The sequence below is a fragment of the Anguilla rostrata genome, chromosome 10 (genome assembly GCF_018555375.3).
Source record: "Anguilla rostrata isolate EN2019 chromosome 10, ASM1855537v3, whole genome shotgun sequence".
Lineage (NCBI taxonomy): Eukaryota > Metazoa > Chordata > Actinopteri > Anguilliformes > Anguillidae > Anguilla > Anguilla rostrata.
The window spans coordinates 22,611,942-22,634,290 of NC_057942.1; the positions used below are offsets into that span (position 1 = coordinate 22,611,942).

Here is a 22,349-nt window from a genome sequence, read left to right on the forward strand (position 1 = left end):
TTGTGAGTTGAAACCACCAAACTTCAAAACCTTTGAAGACTTCTATCACACAGGCTTTGTCAAAATGATGACCACTGAACTTAAGGCTGTGAAATTTCTGGTTGACACAAACCAGAAACTGTTTGAAAAAGAAGCTGATTTGACAAGGCTCAAGAAGATCTAAACAGAGATGGACCACCAGTAGATGCATGGGCGCTAATTTGCGCAGAATCAAAATTACAGCGTCTACAGTGTCTGGAAGCAATGACCGATCATGTAACTAATGCAGAGGACACTGATGAAATTCTTCCTGATCTGCATCCAGATGAAAGCAACACATTCACAATTGAACCTAGGTTCTGTGGGTTGAAAAAGGACGCTGCAATGTGTCTGCTACAGTCACTAAATGAAAAACAGTTGCAGTTATTTTACAAGATTCGCCAGTGGTGCTCACAAAAACTCAACAATGAAAACCCAGATCCATTTTATGTATTCATCACTGGAGCTGGCACAGGCAAGTCCCACCTGATAAAAGCAATCAATTATGAAGCATGTCGTATCTTATCAGAGCTATCAGAAAACCCAGATGACACGCATGTGTTACTGACTGCTCCAACTGGTGTTGCTGCTTACAGCATTGATGGTGCAACAATACACAACTGTTTTTCAATTGGAATAGATGTCTCATTACCATATCAACCACTTGCAGAAGAAAAAATCAATACTTTGAGAGCCAAACTCAACAAGCTCCAAATACTGATTATTGATGAAATTTCCATGGTTGATCATAAACTTCTTACATATATCCACGGACGATTAAGACAGATCAAACAAACAGGTGACTATTCCTCTTTTGGTAAAGTGTCTATCATTGCAGTAGAAGACCTATATCAATTGCTACCAGTCAAAGGAAAACCCTTGTATACACAAACAAGTGGTGTCAACTTATGGGAAAATCATTTCGCTGTAACAGAACTCACTGAAATTCTCAGGCAGAAAGACACAGACTTTGCACAGTTGCTGAATCACTTAAGAAAACACAACAAAAAGCAACCACTGCAACAACAAGATATCAACATGCTGAAAAGTCGTGAGACAGGAGAAGGAGAATTAAGTGAAGATCTTCACATTTATGCAACAAACCAACAGGTTGACACTCATAATTTTCAGATGTTGGACAAAATGTGCCCTCATACCACTTCCATTGAAGCTCAAGATTTTGACAGGGATGCTAAAACTGGTCGCTTGCAAAGAAAAATCACACACCATGTCAAAGTTTACAATACTTGTTTGGTAAATACACTGCATCTTGGCATACATGCACGTGTCATGTTACTGAAAAACATTGATGTTTCAGATGGACTTTCAAATGGAGTATTTGGAACAGTTTCTGACATTTGTTACAAGGATGATGACACTTTCCCATCAATGATATATGTCACCTTTGATAATGAAAAAGTCGAAAAAATGGCTCAAACTAAGAAACCATCCTCAAAAGCTGGACTGGAAAAAGCCACACCAATTGAACCTGAAGAGGACAGAATAACAGTGGTGGTGTGAGACGTCAGTTTGCTCTGAAATTAGCTTGGGCTTGCACTGTTCACAAAGTACAAGGCTTAACAGTGGAGAAAGCTGTTGTCTCTCTCAAGAAAATGTTTACTTCTGGACAAGCATATGTAGCACTGAGTCGTGTAACATCTCTTGAATGACTCATCATAGAAGATTTTAAACCCACTGCTATATATGCTAATGACACAATTCACACTTCAATACAAAACATGCCTGCATTCATTCAGCCACCACTTCAGTCCTTGAATACAATGTACAGAATTTTTTTGCACAATGTTCAAGGACTTTCTGCTCATATCCAAGACATTCAATGTGATCACAGGTATTTTGCAGCTGACGTCATTTGTGTGACAGAAACAGGGCTAAAACAAGAACACTCATCTCAACAACCTTTCATTTTACAGAAAACTAAGGTGCCTTGCATATGATGACACTGAACATATTTTCATGGAACTGAAGAAACAGCAGCATGGTGGTGTTGGAGTTTTAAAATGATGCAGACTGCAACATCACACATTTGCCATGTCTAAACATTGAACGTGTAACATTCAACATAAAGCCACTGGAAGCAAACGTTGCCATCCTCTACAGACCACCATCCTACAGTTTGGTTACTTTCAGAACAAAACTGCTGCATTTGATTGATCATCTTGACACATTCTTGGGAACCAAAATAATAATGGGCGACTTCAATGAAAATCTCTTCATTACGCAAACTGTTCAAGATTTCATGCAGCAACATGGATACACTCAACTAGTTAAACAAGCAACTACTGAAAAGGCCACCTTAATTGACCATATCTAGTCACAGCTCATAAAATTGATATTCAAATAATGCAAACATATTTCAGTTTCCATAACTGTATTGTCATTGATGTTTTCCAGTAAATCAATACAAATTCCAGAAAACAAATGCTGAATCAAATTATTGCCTCTCATGCAGCCTGACACAAGACCAATGCCATTAGCTAACTGAAGCAAACAATGAACTCAAAGTGCATTAATCCATCCACCACTCTTTCCGATCCATTGATTTATTTGTCCCAGCCCGCCACATATTGATTTTCTATTTTTTTACACTTTAAAATGAATAAAATATTCCACAGCTGCGCACACCACATTGATTCACTCAGCCCCTCCTTGCCCCGCTCTCGCTGTCTCACTCTCTCTCTTACAAACAGGATGAACAGGGTGAGAGCATCACTTTGAAAAGCACAACAAATAATTACGCATTTTCTTTATATTACTGCACTTTCTGGTTTTCCTTTTTTCTTTCCTTTATCCTCAGGTGAAAACAGACCTCCGAAACCAGCTTCAAGGAACAACACCTGGCTGCCTACTTCAGCATCTCCTTAAATGGACCCCATCCTGACGCCTTCCCATATGATAGTGCATTGAAATATTTTTCCACAAAGCCCTGTAAAATAAGATGTTGAAACAAACAGTGCACACTTTGCAACAAGTAGGCTGTGCAGCAGTCACTTAAAGTGTAGCAATGCAGCACTCACTGTATATTTTCTCACTTATTTTACACAAAGTGTTGCCAGTGGAGCACTGTATGTTTTCCCGTTATTTCACAAACTTTACCAATTGAGCACTCACTGTACATGTTTTCCAGTTCTTTCACACAAATTAAAGCTATAGACCACTGTATATGTTTCCTTATTTGTTTGACACAACTTGAAGCCATGGAACTGTATATATTCTGTTATTTCTTTCTCACAAAGTACTTCCCAATTCAAATATTTCCAGTGCCCCACCTTATATGGTATTATTTCATAACTCATTTTAAAAAGCGTGTGCCTCCTCCCCCCAGTCAGCTACCGCTAAAAATACAATCTCATTCTGTGGAGAGGGGCATACAGGAGATGACCAATAATTGGATGGCCCATGTGCGTTATTTTGCATATTACATTTACATTTATTTTCCCTTTGCGTTTTTGTGCTCTCGCCAGTCTACTTATGATTTTACTCTGTATTATTTTCTTTATTTATATTACAATTAAAACAATTTACTTAATCTTTTTGTGATCTCTTGCCTTTTTCATTTGTGATTTTCCTTTTCACGTTTTATTTCCATAGATTTTCACTGGTGTTTTCTGATCTCTTGCCATTTTGTTCATGATTTTCATTTGTCTTTTCACATTTTTTATTTGCATACATTTTTACTTGGTGTTTTTCTCATCACTTGCCATTTATATGCCCCCCACTACTCAAGCACTACAAATCACCTGTCGCCCAGATGGTGCCACTGTAACAAACGGGCATGCTTAAAAAGCCCATAAATCCCACACCATAAGCCACATCAACACAAAACTTCATTCACCTATGCATCTGAACATGCTCTACAACTTTACCTATGTCCACCATATTCTTTGCCCACCACTTTTACTTTTTTGAAAAACAGGTTTTTCTACAAGGCTTTTTCAATTTTGCCCCACTCAGCACCAAATCAGATACACAGCCTCAGCAGAACAACCTATATAAACGCAATATAAATGGGCCCAGTCACATACACTTTATGCCCGCTGTCAACGAACACACTTCTCTAACATCGACGAAACGTCTTTTACCACAAAATTGCCCATAAGTCATCAATATTTCCTACAATCATCATGATATTCACTACATATGTTGGATGAACATATATGATCATGACAACAAAACCATTTTAAAATCGCTCCATAGCTGCCACAATACTGCCAAAAAACACGTATGCCCAATGCTTGGACCCCTCCCAACGCCACTTGCAGCTTTAATTATTGTTGCAACAAAGACATTCACCTGACAAAAGTGCTTTTAGTCGCATATTTAACGTTGCCTATCGGTTTTGTGAATCAACTGTTATAACCTGTTAGTCAAAGCCGTATGCCAGTGACCTCATGCCAGCAGTCAACCAATGATCTTCTTTTTGGCGTATGCGGGCACTGGTTACTAACTACGTGCTTTTAATTTCTTGAGGAGGTCTGCATCTTCAACGTGGCCGTGGTCTGCAACCGTCGCACATGCCGCACATTGCGCACAACCTCTACACAGACCCATTTTTACCTGTACTATGCAGAAGTATAAAACAGCCTTTAGTGTTGCGACATAGTAAAGGCCTTTACACCTAGCGGCTAGGAGAAATCCATGGCGATGCAGTAGATATGTTGGGTGAAGGTATATGATCATGAGGACAACACCAGTTAAAAATCGTTCCATAGGGGGTGCAATTGTGCCAATGCCTGGACCCCTCCCAACGCCGCTTGCGGCTTTAATTAGGGGTCCAAGCAGCGAAGCTGGTGGAACCCTATTGTATTTGTTAGGATTATTAGGGGTCCAAGCAGCGAAGCTGGTGGAACCCTATTGTTTTTGTTAGGATTATTCTTATTATTTTTCTCCGCTAAAAGTGTCTGAGGCTCAGCAACCATAAGTCATACTTTAAAAGACCATAACTCCTACACCATAAGTCAGATCAACACATCGACTGATGCATCTGAATGTGCTCTACAACTTTGCTTTTGGGAGCACCTATGTCCTCCATATTGTTTGCCTGCCATTTGGACTTTTTTATTAGTTGGGGTGCGGAAGAGCTGGAGCTCCAAATCTAAAGTGTTACGACATCTAGTAAACTTCTTTACGGCAAGCGACATCCATGGCGACGCAAGTAATCCGACACCGTAGGGTCTAGTTTTTATCAGTGAGGGGAGGGTCTGAACGTCGGGGAAGCAATGGAAGACAGTGCCACCCAGAGTGCATGCTAGGCTACCAAAAGTTTGTTAGTAAAAGCTTTTTGAGAGGATGAATAATTACTTTTCTCTGGCATGGATCCATTTGAAGACAGTATCGGATGAGTTCGTTTAGTCTTTGAATCTGTCATTATGCTGAGAAATAGCTAAACCATTTTATTGATAGTATTTGAGTTTCTGTGCAAACGCGCGAAAACATGCTGGTATAATGCAACAATGACGGTAATACATATGTAGTCCGCTTCGTTCCGTTGCTACAATAACATAACAGACTATCTTGTGTCTACAGCTGCAGTTTCTCGCTGCAATTACTAATATTGAATATAAACAAAAGACGCAATTAATGCTGTAGTCTGCCAATGTCGAAATTAAAAATACGGTACTCTGCAGGAAGCACACAGGTAGGCTACACTGTAAAAATGGATTTGGCTCGTTTGTTATCCTATTTTTTTATGTCAATAGGACGTGGGTTCATGGAAAAAGTTGTTTTAACTTAACCCCTTAGCGCACAAGCCAAATCTTTCCAATCCTTGCCCATTTAGGGGGTACCTTATTTAAAGCATTATAACTCCAGATTTGAACACCACCGAGACTTGACAAATGGCATTTGTACAATTTACAATACTAACGCAGATTAGTTTATATTCATAATTTTGAAAGAGCTAAAGTGCCACAAATGCAATTGTCTAGACAAAAAATCAAAAATGAATTTGCACTTTTTTAGTTTGCAATGAAATGCTGTGAGATTGCATATATACAGCAGGTTAAACTATACATGTGCTGGATCAAAAACGTCTTGACCACAAGTTCATACAATCTAAGGGTGGATATGTAGAAGTACTATAGATATATAAAGCAAAAACTAAGCAGTGTACCCAGCGTCTCCAAATCTATCCAAAATGTCTAAATTATGCATTGCTGTAAATCACAACATATTCACGTATTTCACTACAAATTAACTGTTTTGACTCAAGAAACTCACTTTTGCATCATTTTCAAGTGGGAATTACAAGCTTTCAGTCAGTACAGTGGCCTAAAATATCTAGGGGTCCAGAAACATACCCAAAATCTCTCCAAAATTGAATAAAATGCTGTTTGTCCATTATAAAGCATATAAATTAGCACCTTATGAAGATGTAAGATCAGATAACTGCTATCAGATTAAAAAAATAATGCAAAAAATATTGTCACACAATGCGGTACAGTACCTAAATGTGTAATAATTAACTCTGTATTTCTATACTCTGTACTCATAGAATGTTTTTTTACTCACACGCATGTTTTTTTGTATGGGGATGGGAAGACATATAAACAATTTTCAACCGTCCACCACGTTTTGGCAATGTTCCAACTCTCATGTCATCACTGTTGCATGCTTCACAAAAACTATTACAGTACTAACTAACGCTTACATTACAGTGTGAATTATCCACATTATATAATACCACTAACCTATTTAAAGACACTCAATTTTAAAAATAACGTATATAACCGAAATATTGAGCAGTAATACTTACATAGCAATGATGAAATCTTATCTATGTTCAATAGATGGAGACAGAGACAGTAAATCAATGATACTGTTCTATTCGCTTCTGTTTTGCTCCAGAAAACGACGTCAGCTAGGTCTATCAGCAAACATATGGCTTAGCTATGCCCAGAAGTCCTCAATAATAATATAAAATTCCAAAAGCAAAATTAGACATGTTATACATCGTTAGAAAGCTTATACTCTCACCTACTGAATAAATGAATTGTCAATCAAGCCAGGCTGTACTAAAAAGGGCAACAACGCCGTAAACAACAGGTGTGGTATTACGCACAGCTATTTTGGAAGGTACGCAGGCATCACAAATGCACGTATATTTCCCAAACTGATTGTCCAAGACAATATATGACCACTCAGTCACAAAAGGGACATCTCTACACGTAAAACCAACAGTAAGGTTGTATATTTATTCAATATTAGTCCCAGATATTGACTGTAGAATGACATGGTATCATTTTAAAAAACATTTTCTTGTTTATTTCGTTATTCAGTGAGAAGCGTTTTCACTGCTGTATTGGCATATCTCAGGGCTATTATTGGGTTTATCTGGTTGCTATGACGGAATACGATTTTTGAGCAGTGAAAGAATATTTTTGAAATGCCAAGATAGAAAATATTGTCCATTATGTCATGGGTGGGGGGTGTAGTTGTAGATGAGACTGCAGAGAGGGGGTGCGTGTTAAATGAATGACCAGAGCGACAATGGCGGTGCTGCGAAACTCCGTATTCGGCATAGTTGTCGTACATTGCCTACTAATGAAACTAAAACAATGCGTCTATGTTTTTAACTCATACTTTGGTTGCAGTAGCACCGAATGTCTGAGTTCAGTAATCTGGTTAAACATCCTTGGGACTGAAGAGGAAAGGTCATCCATGTTGTCCTCAAGTATCTTTGTGAAGCCTCTCCAAGAAAGAGGTCTTCATCTGGCAACTTTTGGCATCAGCAATAAGGTGGGCTGGGAGAAATCTTCCCAGGCATCTTCTTACCAGGCTGGTCATCTCCTTGTGCAGCCTATGTACCATCACCCCTTCAGCCTAGAAACACATGATGGATTTATCAGTTATGAAACATGATGTAGTTAGCAAGGGTGGTCCTTGAGGAGTTGGTAATGATAAAAGAGTAATGCAAAATTGAACATATGGAGATCCCAAATACACACCTGTACAAAAACAATACACTAACAAAAGCAGGGGTCCTAGAGGTTAAGCAACCATGTAAAAATCACAACAAAAGGGCCAGAGGTTAGGGGGATAGAGAGAGAGGGATCAGGCCACATTACAGGTAAGGTAAGTATTGTGGAGGAAAATCCCTTCTTAGGTTCGGTGGGTGAGTCGGTGATGCAAGAATAAAGACTAGAACTTATGATTTCTTCTAATAACCTTTTTATTCTCTTTAATCAATAATCCTTTTCATGTACGTAGGCCTACGGGAGGTCTCTAGTACAATAAAGATACTGTGGCAGACGGCAGGGAGAGGTGAGGGGAGTGGTAATTGAGGGCAGATACGTTGCCGCCCGCTGGCTCCACCCCTGAGCCTTATATGGACTTCCTGCCCCAACGAGGCAAGCCTGGGCCTAATTAAGCCATTAAGGGCAGAGGGATAAAAGGGGAAGCGGAGTGCACAAACGGCGCAAAGTACCGTGAGGGAAACGCGTGTTGTGGAGAGTAAGTGAGAGCGAAAAATATCTGTGTGATTACCTGTTGTGACCCGGACTGTTTGACAAACCCCGCTGTGTACCGAACTGTTTTGGCTGAGGACCTGGTTTTTGGATATCCCTGGATTACGGAAAAGGACAACGAGAACGGATTGTGGACTTTGGATTGGTTGCTGAATTTCCCCTTCCCCTCCTTGTGTAAATTTTCCCTAAATAAATCCCCCAATTTCACTCCAGTTGTGTTTCGTGTGATTGTTTAGTTATTGAATTGGTGACGTGGAAACCCCACACCCGTGAGCCTGCCACAATACATAGAGAGCTTCTTCCCATTATGTTTTTACATCCTTTTTATACAACCAGATCTCCTCCTACCCTGATGTATCTTCCCTTTAAAATATCCAATCCCAGCCTAGGTCAAACATATATTCATAAGTTAGTTTAACAATAACTATTATATAATCTTCCATTTTAATCAATGACAGATATTTCACTACACACTTACAGAGAAATATATATGCATGACTTGAATAACAAGTATTTGTTCTCATGGTTAACAATTGTTCCATCTTCCAGCTTCAAAGTACACGCACTTTACATGCATTCACTACATGCTGTAATCCAACTGAAATATTGACTCATACACACCACCATGTTCTAACAAACTATGTTTATATCATTACTGTTGCCGTGATTACTTTGATTTTCATTCATTCATTTTAATAGAATATAATCTCTACATTTACTAGATATAGCAAATCAGTTCTTTCTAAATCAGTATCCTTTCTCTTCTCTTACAACTCAAAGGTCTTCTGCACAAGACTGTTTCCCACCAGAAGTTACTTACAAAATTCCACTCAAGTAAATGTTTACAATTTTCCCTCCTGCAACTGGGGTTCAAAGATTCTTTTGGTAGTATGCATCAGTGTACAAGGAGACCACTGTCTTTCCTTAGTTACAAATAGACATAACACAGAATACCTATTGTTCTTCAGAGATCATCCCATAATCACATACATTTAAATATATTCTTGATCAGTACAATCTTTAATAAGAAGAAATGTAAAAACATTAAAAGAATGAAGAAAACCCATACTCCCACAGTATATACAGGTAAGTATACCCTCTCTCTGCCCCCACCTCCCCCCCCCCCCCCCAAAATTAGCTGTTTTGAATACATTTTAAGTGACAATCCCTGAAACTGAAACGTTAGACATACTAAAATGATAAAAAAATATATTAATATATAATATATTAAAAAAATATTAATTTGGGAGAGAATGTGGGACCTCATCTTCGATGGACATTAAAATATAATTCTCAAGCCAAAGAACCATCTGAGTATCACACAGGAATTATCCTTTAAGCTATCCACAACTCTCAATGAAGATGTGCAGATAGCTATGTGTTCACTGGTGATAAGATGCAATAAGTTTCTTATGATAGGCTTACCTGAAACGCAACATTGAAATCTGCCAGTGGTTTCAGAGCCTGGGAGAGGAAGAGGAAGAAGAACTTTGTCTCCTTGCTGGCTAAATGGCCTGCCAGCATCTTCACCTTGCCAGGCTTCTCCACATCCTCGTGACTGTCAAAATATGCCTGCAGTGCATTCCACTGGTTGAGCACATGGTTTATGTAAGACAGCAGGCTGAGCCACCTCGTTGCACAGTACCTGAGAAGCTTCAGAGTCTCTGAATCTATGAACTGAACAAACTCCTTGTAGAGCTCACATCACTTGGCACTAAAGTAAGTTAAATAAAAAATGAGGAAAGAAATGGTTAAAAAGTGAAATGTAAGGGGACAAAAATGACATCCAATATCTGTCAAAATGTGCCACAGAGACTATAATGCACTCTAATGTGTAAGTGTAATGTGCAAAATATCAGTATGCTTACCTGATGTCAAAGTGAGCATATATGCTGCTTAAGACCTCTTCAATAGGCTGGTGGAGAGCTTTGATGCCACATCGTGCTTCCAGCTGGACCAGATGACAAATACAACCTATGTCGATTAGGTATGGCTGAATCTCTTTGATCCGACTGGCCACAGTGTTACACCTCCCTTTCATTACACTGGCGTTATCACTGTTAAAGGCCACCATGTTGTGCCAGTCAATGTTTCTCTCACTAGAAATCAAAGTACAACATTACTGGTCAGCGGTCAGCCTCCAAGAGTATTGTAATTTATATGGACAGTAATGATTTTGCATTTACCTTAGCACTGTGGTCAGGGACCTAAATAGGTGCTCTGCTGTTCCAATGTTGCATACTGGCATATGCAGGAACTTGGTGACCACCTCTTGAGTTTCCTCATCAAAAACTCTGGCCAATATCACGAACTCCTTCTCTGCGCTTCTGTTGGTACTCTTGTCACACATGAGACCAAAAGGTTGATTTTGGCAAAGGTTTGTTACCTCCTGGTCCAATGCTGGGGCAATGGCACCTGTCAAAATGTATAATTAAAATACTGTTATGTTCTGTGCAAGGACCCAAACGCAGACCAGGTAAATACAAAAAAACGTTGTCTTTATTCAGTCCAAAGTTCAAAGCCAGGTAATCAGAGATAGGACGGTACAAAATCAAGTTTCCAAAAGAATAGTCGTAAACGGGCAAAAAATCAAAAACCAGGAGATCAGATATGCGAAGGTACAAAGGAACAGGCAAAAGAGAAGTCAAAACAAAGCGAAGGTCAAACCAGAAAGCAATCAAACAAAAGGGGCAGGCAAACTCGAAGTCGTACGGAAAGGGTGTCTCAGGAATCTCGATAAACAAAGGCTTACAACACATCGGCACAGTGAATATGATCAACGTTCTGACAGGGAGCTGGTGGAAAAGACTGACATTTATACACTGGGGAAGGTAACAATCAAGGAGGGGTTACGTGAGTGAGGGCGGACTAACAAACAACATCCAGGTGAAGAACATTAGGATAACTAATTAAATGCCAGGGGACTGACAAAACGCGGACTGGAATCACATAGACAACAATGATAACAGACGGCCTGGGTTTAGCAGGTAAAACATGTGCAGAGAGAGAGAGGTGCAGTTAGAGCAAGAGACAGGTGCAGGCAATTGCAGAACTCAGCGTTAGGGCAGACTTGAAAGAAAGGGGCGGAGCTACAGCGCAACATGGAAAAGGGGAGAATGGTTAATGTATTAGTATAGTGATCTAAACTATCAAAAACCCAAAACTAGTGTTTGTTAGTCCATTAGTAATATTCACGTTAGTATATTAATGAGGTTAGTACTTTACAATCTATAAGTTAGTAAGGATTAGTAGAAATTAGTAAAACTAGATATAAGCAGGAAGTAAGTAAAACGAGACTGGAAAGAAGGGGGGAAACCACAAAAACCCGGAACCACCCGAATAGTGAAATCACGCAAATACAGGGGAGTGAAGCAGCTCAGGGAACACAGACACAGAGACGGCACTCTGGAGACAAGTGACCGGGAGAACGAAAACACTGGGTCGGAGGATGTGAAAAACAATAAACCCACAGAAACTCAAAACAAACACTAACAGCAAACAGATACCAATACAGACTACAACAAATACAGTTTTTAAGTCATACTGCTTGAACACGTGCAACTGGTTTGAACCTACAAAGTCAAAATAGGTAGCTAATTTTAGCTAGGCTGCTCTTCGAAAAAATGTGGGGAAGTGGTATAACGTTAGGCTTACCTTTCACTATTTGAGTTGCCTTTGTTCTCCCACATGAGTACTGCTTGGCAATCTCTGGAAACATGTGGGAAAAACAGGACCCAGCCTGGGCCAGAAGAGCTGGGTGTTTTCCTCACACTGTTGAATACTTCTTCAAAATATACACTTCACAGAGTCTGATGCAACTGGATTTATTGCAGGTAATTCAAAGATAACATGCAAGAACCCTGGCTGATCTGCGCATATCAATACAAACACTCTCAGAGCATTCATCCACATATCCTCCTCCTCCCAGTATCTTTCCATTTTGCACAATTAGTTACATACATAGTTTTGTTATAAACACATAAAAATACATTTCATATAGTAAAACACAATAAGCAGGTTTGTTTTCTATCACACTTCACCCTTTTGTTTCTAACGAAACTACTTTCATAGCATGACTTTTTTATTTTATTTTTTTTAATGTAGGCTTTTAATTTCATTCTCATCATTCCTCTACCTCCCTCCTGTTTTTTCATCATGCTTCCAGAGCTATCCTGGAAGCCGTGATTCATTGTTCCTACACATAATCTGGTGTAATGCCAAATGAATATCTGCTGCGTTTTATTTCGATACATCTATCATAGGATAAAAGTCATTTTGCTTGAGAAAAACACTATTTGTTTTAGATGCATGTTTAACAGAGGAAAATTTATCAGACAACTGCAATCATTTTGTATCCTGGTTCTTATTGGGTTCCACACATTTTTAAATAAAGAAATTTTCCACTTATGACAGAACTCCTCCAAAGTGCGCTCAATTTTTACAGATGTTTGTACTTAATTTAGTCATTTCACCTGACCACATGAACTACATAAGATTTTTTCAGACAAAATATCAAGAATAGCGTGAGGCATGACAATTTCCACATCTTGTGTTCCTATCAGTGGCAGTGCTTGCCTTAGAGCATCCGTAGCCCCGTCTACTGCCTGTAAGCATCCAGTCTGGATGAAAAATAGGCAACCAGCCGCTGCCGGTCCCCGTGCTTCTGTGTGAGCACCGCAGACATATGCCCCCCAAACCATGAGTGAACAAAGTGAACGGCCACACACAACTTTTGCTTCAAAGTGGGGAACGCCACCTCACAGTTCGACATCCACTCACTTACATCATGGAGCCCTCCTGCCCCTTGCAATAAATCATTCAGTGGTTATACAATTTTAAAGTAATTTGAAATATGCAACCAACAAAAGTTAAATATTCTCAATCTTATGTACCCCCAAATGGTGTTTGCGTGATTGCACATGCTTATTGCCTCAGTGTGGTCAGCAGCCAGTTTTTTATTTCCCTGTGAAATTACATATCCCAAATATACAACTTCCTCTGTGCAATTTGTGCTTTGTGAGGATTACACTTTACCCCTCTGTTAGCCAAATGCTGCAGGAGTATCCTAAGGTCCTGCATGTGAGTCTCCTTGTCAGGAGATGAGATAAGCAAATCATCAACATATTGAATCCCCTCAGATTCTTGCCCTGGGCATCGAGCCAACACATCAGCCACTGCTCGATTAAACAACATGTCTAAGTTATGGAATCCTTGACTTAGTTCTGTATTATTTTCACCCATAGTGAAGGTAAACCAAACCTGGCTGTCCAGGTGCACTGGAACAGAGAAAAAACCATTGGACACATCCAAAACCAAACAATTCAGCACTGCCTTCTTCTGACACTGCTGCATGACCTGCTGTGTTGCAGCCTCATAGCTCATCACAATACACATTACTGCATATTTCTCTTTTAACATACTGTGCAATGTTTAAACTGCATTAACACAACATAAACTAATCTGTAGATTGATTGATCACTGCACAGTCACCCTACACTCCTCTCACATATACAGAGGTAACTGCACATGTATAATTAGAGATTCAGTTTCAGGCTAAAACAGTTTACAGATGCAGGCACGCGTGTTCGAACACTTCTAGCATCAGACACACCCATACAGTCCACACCACTCATATGTACACAATGCTATTCTCTAAGGCACTGACACTCTTCCCACAATGTAAAAAAGTTATTTTGTTTCCATAAAATGCAAATATATTAAGATGCTGATTAATTTTTGACAGCAGTTCTTTAATAATCTATTTTATAATCTCAATTGTTGTAGACATATTTTGTTTATTTAAAGAGAAACAAATGATGACGCCTTATTTTTATTCGGGAACCACTGCTTACACCACTGTAAAAAGAACTATTTAATGTTGTTCATCTAATTTGAATAATTGTGTTATTACTCTTTCTGAACTGTCCCTGTAATTTGTATTTAGCTTTTCTATTGTATCTAAGGTGTTTATTTTTTATTTCTGTGTGCGCCCCAGAAATGCTTTGCAATATCAAAACGCCTCCCTTTATAAATAAAAATTACTCACTATTTACTGGCTAAAATATTCTTATTTTTGATTCTCATAGATGTCTGGTTACAACTGTTCCACCAGGCTATATGAATCGAGTCGGGCACTGTCTGGCCCAATGGCCAAATCCTTTACACATAATACACTGATCCTTTTGTATTTTCAACTGTGTTGTTGCGTTTGCGGCGGCAACTCTGTAAGTTGTGGTTATCTCTACCGCGATACTGACAAGATTGTAAATCAGCCAAGGATACATACACGGCCGCTACTTCCACCCCGTCAGCCGTTTTCTCTACGACTAACTTTAGTTGTTTTCTTGCATCTAACACTACGCGTTGCCTTTTAACCAACTCTCGCTGTTGGTCATGTATTATTTTCTCTAAACTTGCCATTTACATCTTCAAACATGTTACTCGCTCCCACATCTCATCTCTGCTGTAGCCTTTCTGCATCACGTTGCCACACATCTCTCCTGGTGTCACTCAGCTTTGCTTCCTCATAGAATTATTTTGCTCAACCCACTAGTCGTCTAACATTCCACTCCTAATGATCAAACCACAAGCTTTGAATACCCGCGGCTCTCGCTTTTCGGCCACTATTTTCATGCGGAAGGCCCTGTCCTTTTAATTTAAGCATTTACTCACACTATTAGCTATGAACTCCTTCACTTCTTTCAAAATAGCTGGATCTATAGGCTCATTTTTCTTTCTTCACACCACTTCTCTCCTACTTTACTCAACGGCTCCGGAGAGCCAACTGTTGCCATCACTACGCAGTTATTATATTTATAGTTAAATAACATAAAACAATACTTATTACACAATTAAAATATTTATGTCTCTAAAATATAAAACAATATTTATTCTGGGCCCACAAGACTAGAAACGTCACACTTTGACAAACAACACATATATCCTGCCTCCCTTTTTAGTTTTATTTTCCTGCTATTCTAATTCTGCTTTTAATCTATCCAACTGTGACCCCAGCTTTATATTTTCTGTACGAATCTGGCTCAAAGCTTAGTGTTTCTGAATTATCAGACCCTTTCACCCTTTTCACTGTTTCACTGTGGATTACCTCCTCATGCACTGTAACCATGCCCCATTCGGATGTTGCTCCATTTACAACAAACCATTGGATCACAGCGGGGTGTCTCGCTGGTTTGTTTGAGTGTGATGACGTGTACCTGCGGCACGCACAGCGCCGGATAGGGACCATGATCTCGGCCCGGTTTGCCTCATTGGTTGTGCACAGACACAGTAGGAGAACTGTTCCAGCAAAGAAGGTCTGGATGATTTTCCTACTTCTTCTATCAGGTAACATCCACCCCAATCCAGGTCCTGAACTGACACAGCTTGAAAATCCGGATGATCTTAAAAACTGCAATGGATTACGTTTCATTCACCTAAATGTTCGCAGTTTAATAAACAAAATAGACGCAATTCGTCTCTGGGCAAAGCTGACTGACTGCGACATTATTGTTTTGTCAGAAACGTGGCTGAAACCCTCGATTTCGAACAATATGATACACATTGATGGATATAATATCTACAGGACAGATCGCGCTAACAAAGGAGGTGGAGTAGTGATCTATGTAAAAGTAACGTTGAACTGCTCCTGTGTCGAATCGATCAGTAAGCCAAAGTGCTTAGAACTGTCTGTAATTAAGTTACATCTTCCTAATGGTGCTGATCTTACAGTAGTAGGATGCTATTGCCCACCACCGGCGTCACATGAAGCTGTAGGACTGCTTTCTGACTTCCTTCATACGTTTTCTGACAAGGAGTATGTTTTATTGGGAGATTTAAATTGGGACTGGCTCTCGACGACCTCCAATTCACTTAAGGACATTTGCAACACTCTAAATCTATCGCAACTAATTAACTCTCCAACTCGGTTAAACTCCAAAAACATGGATAAGTCTACATTGCTTGATGTTATTCTCACAAATTCTCCACATAAATACTCTGCAGTTGGAATATTCAGTAATGATGTCAGTGATCACTGTACAATTGCCTGTGTTAGAAACTGCAAACTACCCAAGACTAAGCCCCGTTTTATTTTTAAAAGAAATTATAAACATCTCAATGAACAAGCCTTTGCGCATGATTTGTATAATAGCGACTTGGACCTTGTTTGTGTAATGGCGGACGTTGACTTGGCATGTAATTATTTTAAAACAACCTTTTTGGCCCTAATTAATAAGCATGCACCTCTGAGAAGATTTAGAGTTAGTGGTAAAGACAACCCATGGTTTAATGAAACCATCTCATCTTCTATTAGAGAGAGAGATAAGGCATGGGCCAAGGCTAAAAAAAGTAATGATGCCAGTGACTGGGTTCAGTATAGGGCATTAAGAAACAAATGCACAAAATTGATAAAAAATACAAAAAGTGATTACTACCTTTATTTAATAAATGAAAACCTTAATGATCCAAGTAAATTTTGGAAGTTGATTAAATCTTCATCAGGGTCTATGACACCCTCTACTCTTCCTGATCTTTTAAAGGTAAATCAAAGTGAAATAAAGGGTACGCATAACATAGCAGATGCATTTAATAAGCATTTTATCAATGCAGGCTTAGCCACTCTCTCAAATCTCCCTGTAGATGGTAAAGACAGTGTAGCCACCACCCTAAGTTGCCCGGGAAATAGTTTTAATTTTTCTCCTATTTCTCCCACTCAAGTTTATAAAGCTCTATTGAGTCTTGATTGTAAAACGTCTGCTGGTCCTGACCAAATTGAGCCTTATTTTTTTTAAATAGCAGCAGATCTGATTGCGGGACCCATTGCCTCCATTATTAATCTTAGTCTAACCAGCGGTTTGATCCCCAGCTCCTGGAAGTCAGCATTTGTCCTTTATTAAAAGGAGGAGATCCCTCTGTTCTGGATAATTATCGCCCTATTTCCAGACTATCCGTTATAGCTAAAGTATTTGAATCCCTAGTAAACGAACAGCTAAAACATTTTTTGTCTGATAATAAAATTTTAAGTCAAACTCAGTCAGGTTTTAGACAAGGGCGCATAGCACTATAACTGCAGCCATATCAGTTACAAATGATATTATTACTGCTCTGGATGATAAAAAATCATGTGCTGCACTTTTTATTGATCTATCCAAAGTGTTTGACTCAGTGGATCATGGTCTTCTCCTGCAAAGACTCAATTGTATAGGATTTAGTAACCCTGTGCTAAGTTGGTTCTCAAATTATCTGACAGGGAGAACTCAGTGTGTGTCTATTGACAATTATAATTCTGTACCTCGAACTGTAAAGGCAGGTGTTCCGCAAGGATCTATTTTGGGACCAATTTTATTTTCTATTTATATAAATGATCTTGGGGTAGGGTTAAATCCAGCAAAGGTACATCTTTATGCAGATGACACAATTATTTATACTATAGCGCCATCTTTAAAAGTGGCAATGGATTCCCTACAGACTGCTTTTAATTTATTGCAGATGTCACTTGTTAATTTAAAATTGGTTTTAAATTCTAAAAAGACTAAATTTATGATTTTTTCACGTTCCCGTTCATCACCCACTGACTGTACAGTTCTAACACTAGATGGTACTCAGCTAGAGAGGGTTAGCTCTTACAAATATCTCGGCATCTGGATTGATGACAAGATGACCTTTAGCGTCCATATTGATAGCCTTCTAAAAAAACTTCGACCAAAGTTAGGTTTTTATTTTCGTTTAAAAAAATGTTTTCCTTTTACTGCTAGAAAAAGATTGGTTCAAAGTACTTTTTTGTCAGTATTAGACTATGGTGATGAAATTTATATGCATGCATCTTCATCTCTGTTGAAAAAACTGGATGTAGTCTATCATGCTGCGCTGCGGTTTGTAACTTGTGCAAGTGTACATACGCACCATTGTAACTTATATGAAATGGTTCAATGGACTTCATTGTATTCAAGGAGAAAAACCCATATGTTAATTTTTATTTTTAAAGCTTTACTGGGTAAACTACCGCAGTACATATCCGGCTTACTGAAATATTACTCCAGTAGCCATAACACTAGATCCTCAGAGAAAATTCTCCTCATGGTCCCAAGTATTCGAACAGAACTGGGTAAATCAGCCTTTTCCTTTCATGCCCCGCATGTCTGAAATGAGTTACAAGGCATTCTTAATCTAAAATCCTTACCCTCTCTTGACATGTATAAAAATATGTTAAAATCTGTTTTTACTGACAATGGTATTGCTTTTAGCAACAAGTGCTATATATTTTTATTTTTTTATTTTCTTTGGTATGTTTTTAATATGAAACTTTTATTTTCCTGCTGCCATCTTGACCAGGACTCCCTGGCAGAAGAGATATTGTATCTCAATGGGACCTTCCTGGTTAAATAAAGGATAATAAATTTTAATGTCCACCCAATCGCCTGTTTCCCACTTAACCCTTCTTGGGCTAACCGTAAAGGCCAATTCATGGTCCAGACGTAGCATACATGGACCGGACTCCACTTGGGTCCGCGCGGTCAAAATGACGAAATAGTGGACCTCAGCATACGTCCGCCTTGGCATGTCCGTGCGAAGCTCAATTTTTGTGACCGCGCATACCTAGCGTACGCGCACCTGTGTCACACAAATCATGGCTCGGTATGAAACTGTTTCACATCGACATGCATTTCATGTGGCACCGGAAACACGCTGTGATGCGGAATACACAAGATAGACATGGAGTGGACATTTGAAGAGAGACTGGCTGAAGAGGTGAGAAGGTACAGGCACCTACGCGATTCATCCCAACGGGATGATAAAGATTTTCAGAAGAACAACAATTCATGGAGAGAAATAAGCACAATGCTGGGCAAGGATGAGGCCATGTTGTTTACAGTCTAACATCCGGCAGAAAAGGAAAACGAGGCGCAAAGATTGTGGGAAATGTCGGGCTTGGGTATGCGGTGGTACGACTGGAGTATGAAAGGGCGAACGACTGCGGACTGTCCGTCCGCACAGCGTATGCGCCCTGTACTTATAGACTATGTAAACGCCTTAAGAGTGTAGGCACACCTTATATTTCCCTTTTATGACTTACCATCCATCTGAGGACTGCTATCCACAGCACTACGAACGCGATAGCCCAGAGAACAAAAACACTTGTATGCCCTTGCGTCTGTATTGCTTGATTACTGTTTCTTCTGAATTCTCTTCTATCTGTGCTAGTTGGTTGTTTGAAGAGGGCATACATTGTCTACAACTATTTCAGCACTTATTTTTTTGGTAAAATCAACCCTTGTTGTTCACCATTTCTTATCTAAAGGCTTCAGCAAAGTAGATGTTAATACCTAGGTTTTTATTTGCGCGCTTCCAAACTTAGGTTTTACATGCCCAATTACTCGGCCGATTTAATGCACAAGACAACACATAAGACAACACGTAAGACTCACAAACACTTAAGACTCACAAAACCCACTCTTCATTCATACCATCACCGGCGCATTCACACATTTCTGGCCAGTGTCACCGTCCCGTAGGCCCCCTAGCAACTTATTTTAATTGTCGTCCCCTAGGCCCCTAGCAATTTTCCTAGTTTGTGACTCGTCGGGCCCCCAGTTAAGCTGTGACACGCCCCAGGCCGGCGGACCAGACCAGACAAATGAGCACAACCCACCGTTAGTTGGCTCAGCGGCTATATCGCACAAAACAACTGACTGTACACCCTTTGTGGACGGACAAACCACCAAATGCGCGAGGGCCCCACAGGCCCACGAGCACACACGTGAATGGCTCAGGCGCCAACCCAAAACAGTACTGTCAGCTTTACCCGTTCAGACCTCCCCCTGATACACTTCCTCAACACAGGTGGAGCGGTATTCGCAAAACTATCACTTTCTGAGCTGCGTCAATGCCAAATGTACTAGGCCTCCAGCAAACACAGTGCAGACAATGAGCCAACACACTATCAGGATCTTTAACACACAATCCTGCATATCTCACATTCGCACTTCGCACTTTTCACTCATACACATAACAGTTATTTCACATACACAACATTTATTACAAACACATAACACTTATTACAAACACATAACATTCATTTCAGGCATAACATCACATCAGGCTCTTTTCTCTTACCATAGCCTTTTACTGTAGTTTTTTAGATTCTTTGGAGGAGAGGCTTCGTACTTGCCTCGGCCTGGGCGGATACACACTGCTCGTAGATTCAACCAGTACATGCAGACTTATAAAAGGCTCTCCTTACCTTATTATTTTGTGGCCACTGTTGAACCCAAGAGTCAGCAGTTCCGTCCAGACGTTCAGCTTCCTCGAGCCTGGGCCAGAAGAGCTGGGGGTTCTCCTCACACTGTTGAATACTTATTCAAAATATACACTTCACAGAGTCTGATGCAACTGGATTTATTGCAGGTAATTCAAAGATAACATGCAAGAACCCGGGCTGATCTGCGCATATCAATACAAACACTCTCAGAGCATTCCACAAGACACTTCACAGAAAACACATAAGACGCGCACACACACAGGCAAGACACACAAGACATACAAGACATACATACATACATACATACTCCCCTGGGGCCGAACACTCCCTTTCATCCTATTTTGTTAGCTCCTCCTGTTGTGGAGCTCAAGCTTGGCCTCTCCCACATGCTTACATCATTTAACCTGACTCTTTCCCATACACCATTGTTTCTCATTCTTCAGACACCATTATTTCCAAGCCCCCTTCCTTTCTTTAATTAAAAAATAGGCATTCCCTTCTCTTATCTAAGTCTTCCTCCCCTTCATTCCCTTCTCTTATCTAAGTCTTCCTCCCCTTCTTGGCATAAGACATGTATTCACCTCATTTATCTCCTGCTGGATTTATTCCCATCATATTTTGGCCAAGGTCTGGCCTTTGTCAGCTCTGCGCGCACTCCCTTTGCTAGTCCTATAATCCATCACGGGGGTGGTGGCTGGTACTTCTCAAATACATTTCTTTCCCACATACATTGGGCTAGTGCTCTTTGAATACATTTCTTTCCCACAATGTCTTTCACAGACTTATTTATTTCATCACTGAAGGTAAAGGGGATGTTCTGTTTGGCCACTAACATAGCCATCTTAGTCTCAGCATATACTACTGCATCAGGTCTCCCTTTACCAAGCAGGCCTACGATGCTTTGCTGGTCCTGGTGCACTGTCATCGCCTTCTTATGTTTCTCAGCCTCTCGATGGTGATTCACATCGGTGCGACCCCCATGCTTGATGGAAAAATCGACGCGGCAGATTTTACAAAATGCATGCCTCTTTCCTTTAAAACTTTCTGTAAGAAACGGGAATTCTTCTTTCCAGGACGTCTGAAATTTACACGAGTATTTCTTTCTCTTCAAACTCTCCATTTCTCTCTCCGTCAAGACAGTCACGACAGGAGGACGAGGTGAGCAGCACTCTTCGCGTTCATGTAACCATAGAGACAGAGCGCAACGTGTCATACTCTGAAAACCACGCCCACCGGAGGGGAAAACAATCGGCGCCACAATATGCAACCAAGGGCTGAAACGCTAACAAAATGCCTGTAGCTAGTTAAAAACATTAAATTTAAGCATGTCAAAGGATTATTTTAGCATCCTATGTGTACCTGCGTTAGTCTAGCTCTAGCTTGCTACTTCAGTGTAGCGACAAGGTTATAACTGTCTCTGAAAAACGGTATTTGCCTTTGGATCGGGGGGCTTCTGGTGAAACTGAAATTAACCGTAGTTTAAACATGGCAGCTAGAACTTAGCTAACGTTAGCTACTTATTACATGCAATTTTATTAACGCTAGCTAAGTAGCTATCATTTTAGCTTCCCCTTCTTAGCCATCTACAA

General features: G+C 39.9%; 1 long non-coding RNA gene across 2 annotated transcripts; it reads right to left on the minus strand.

Moving 5' to 3' along the window:
- Positions 1-7,212: 7,212 nt before the first annotated feature.
- LOC135233767 (uncharacterized) lies at positions 7,213-10,956 on the minus strand. 2 transcript variants are annotated; one of them, XR_010323924.1, is made up of 4 exons: positions 10,691-10,956; positions 10,373-10,603; positions 9,930-10,218; positions 7,213-7,860 (listed from the first exon to the last, which is right to left on the minus strand). It is a non-coding gene; the product is annotated as an uncharacterized LOC135233767 (long non-coding RNA). The 2 variants fall into 2 exon arrangements; XR_010323923.1 differs by lacking the exon at positions 7,213-7,860 and having other exon boundaries at positions 9,766-10,218; positions 10,691-10,950.
- Between the last annotated feature and the right edge of the window lie 11,393 nt (positions 10,957-22,349).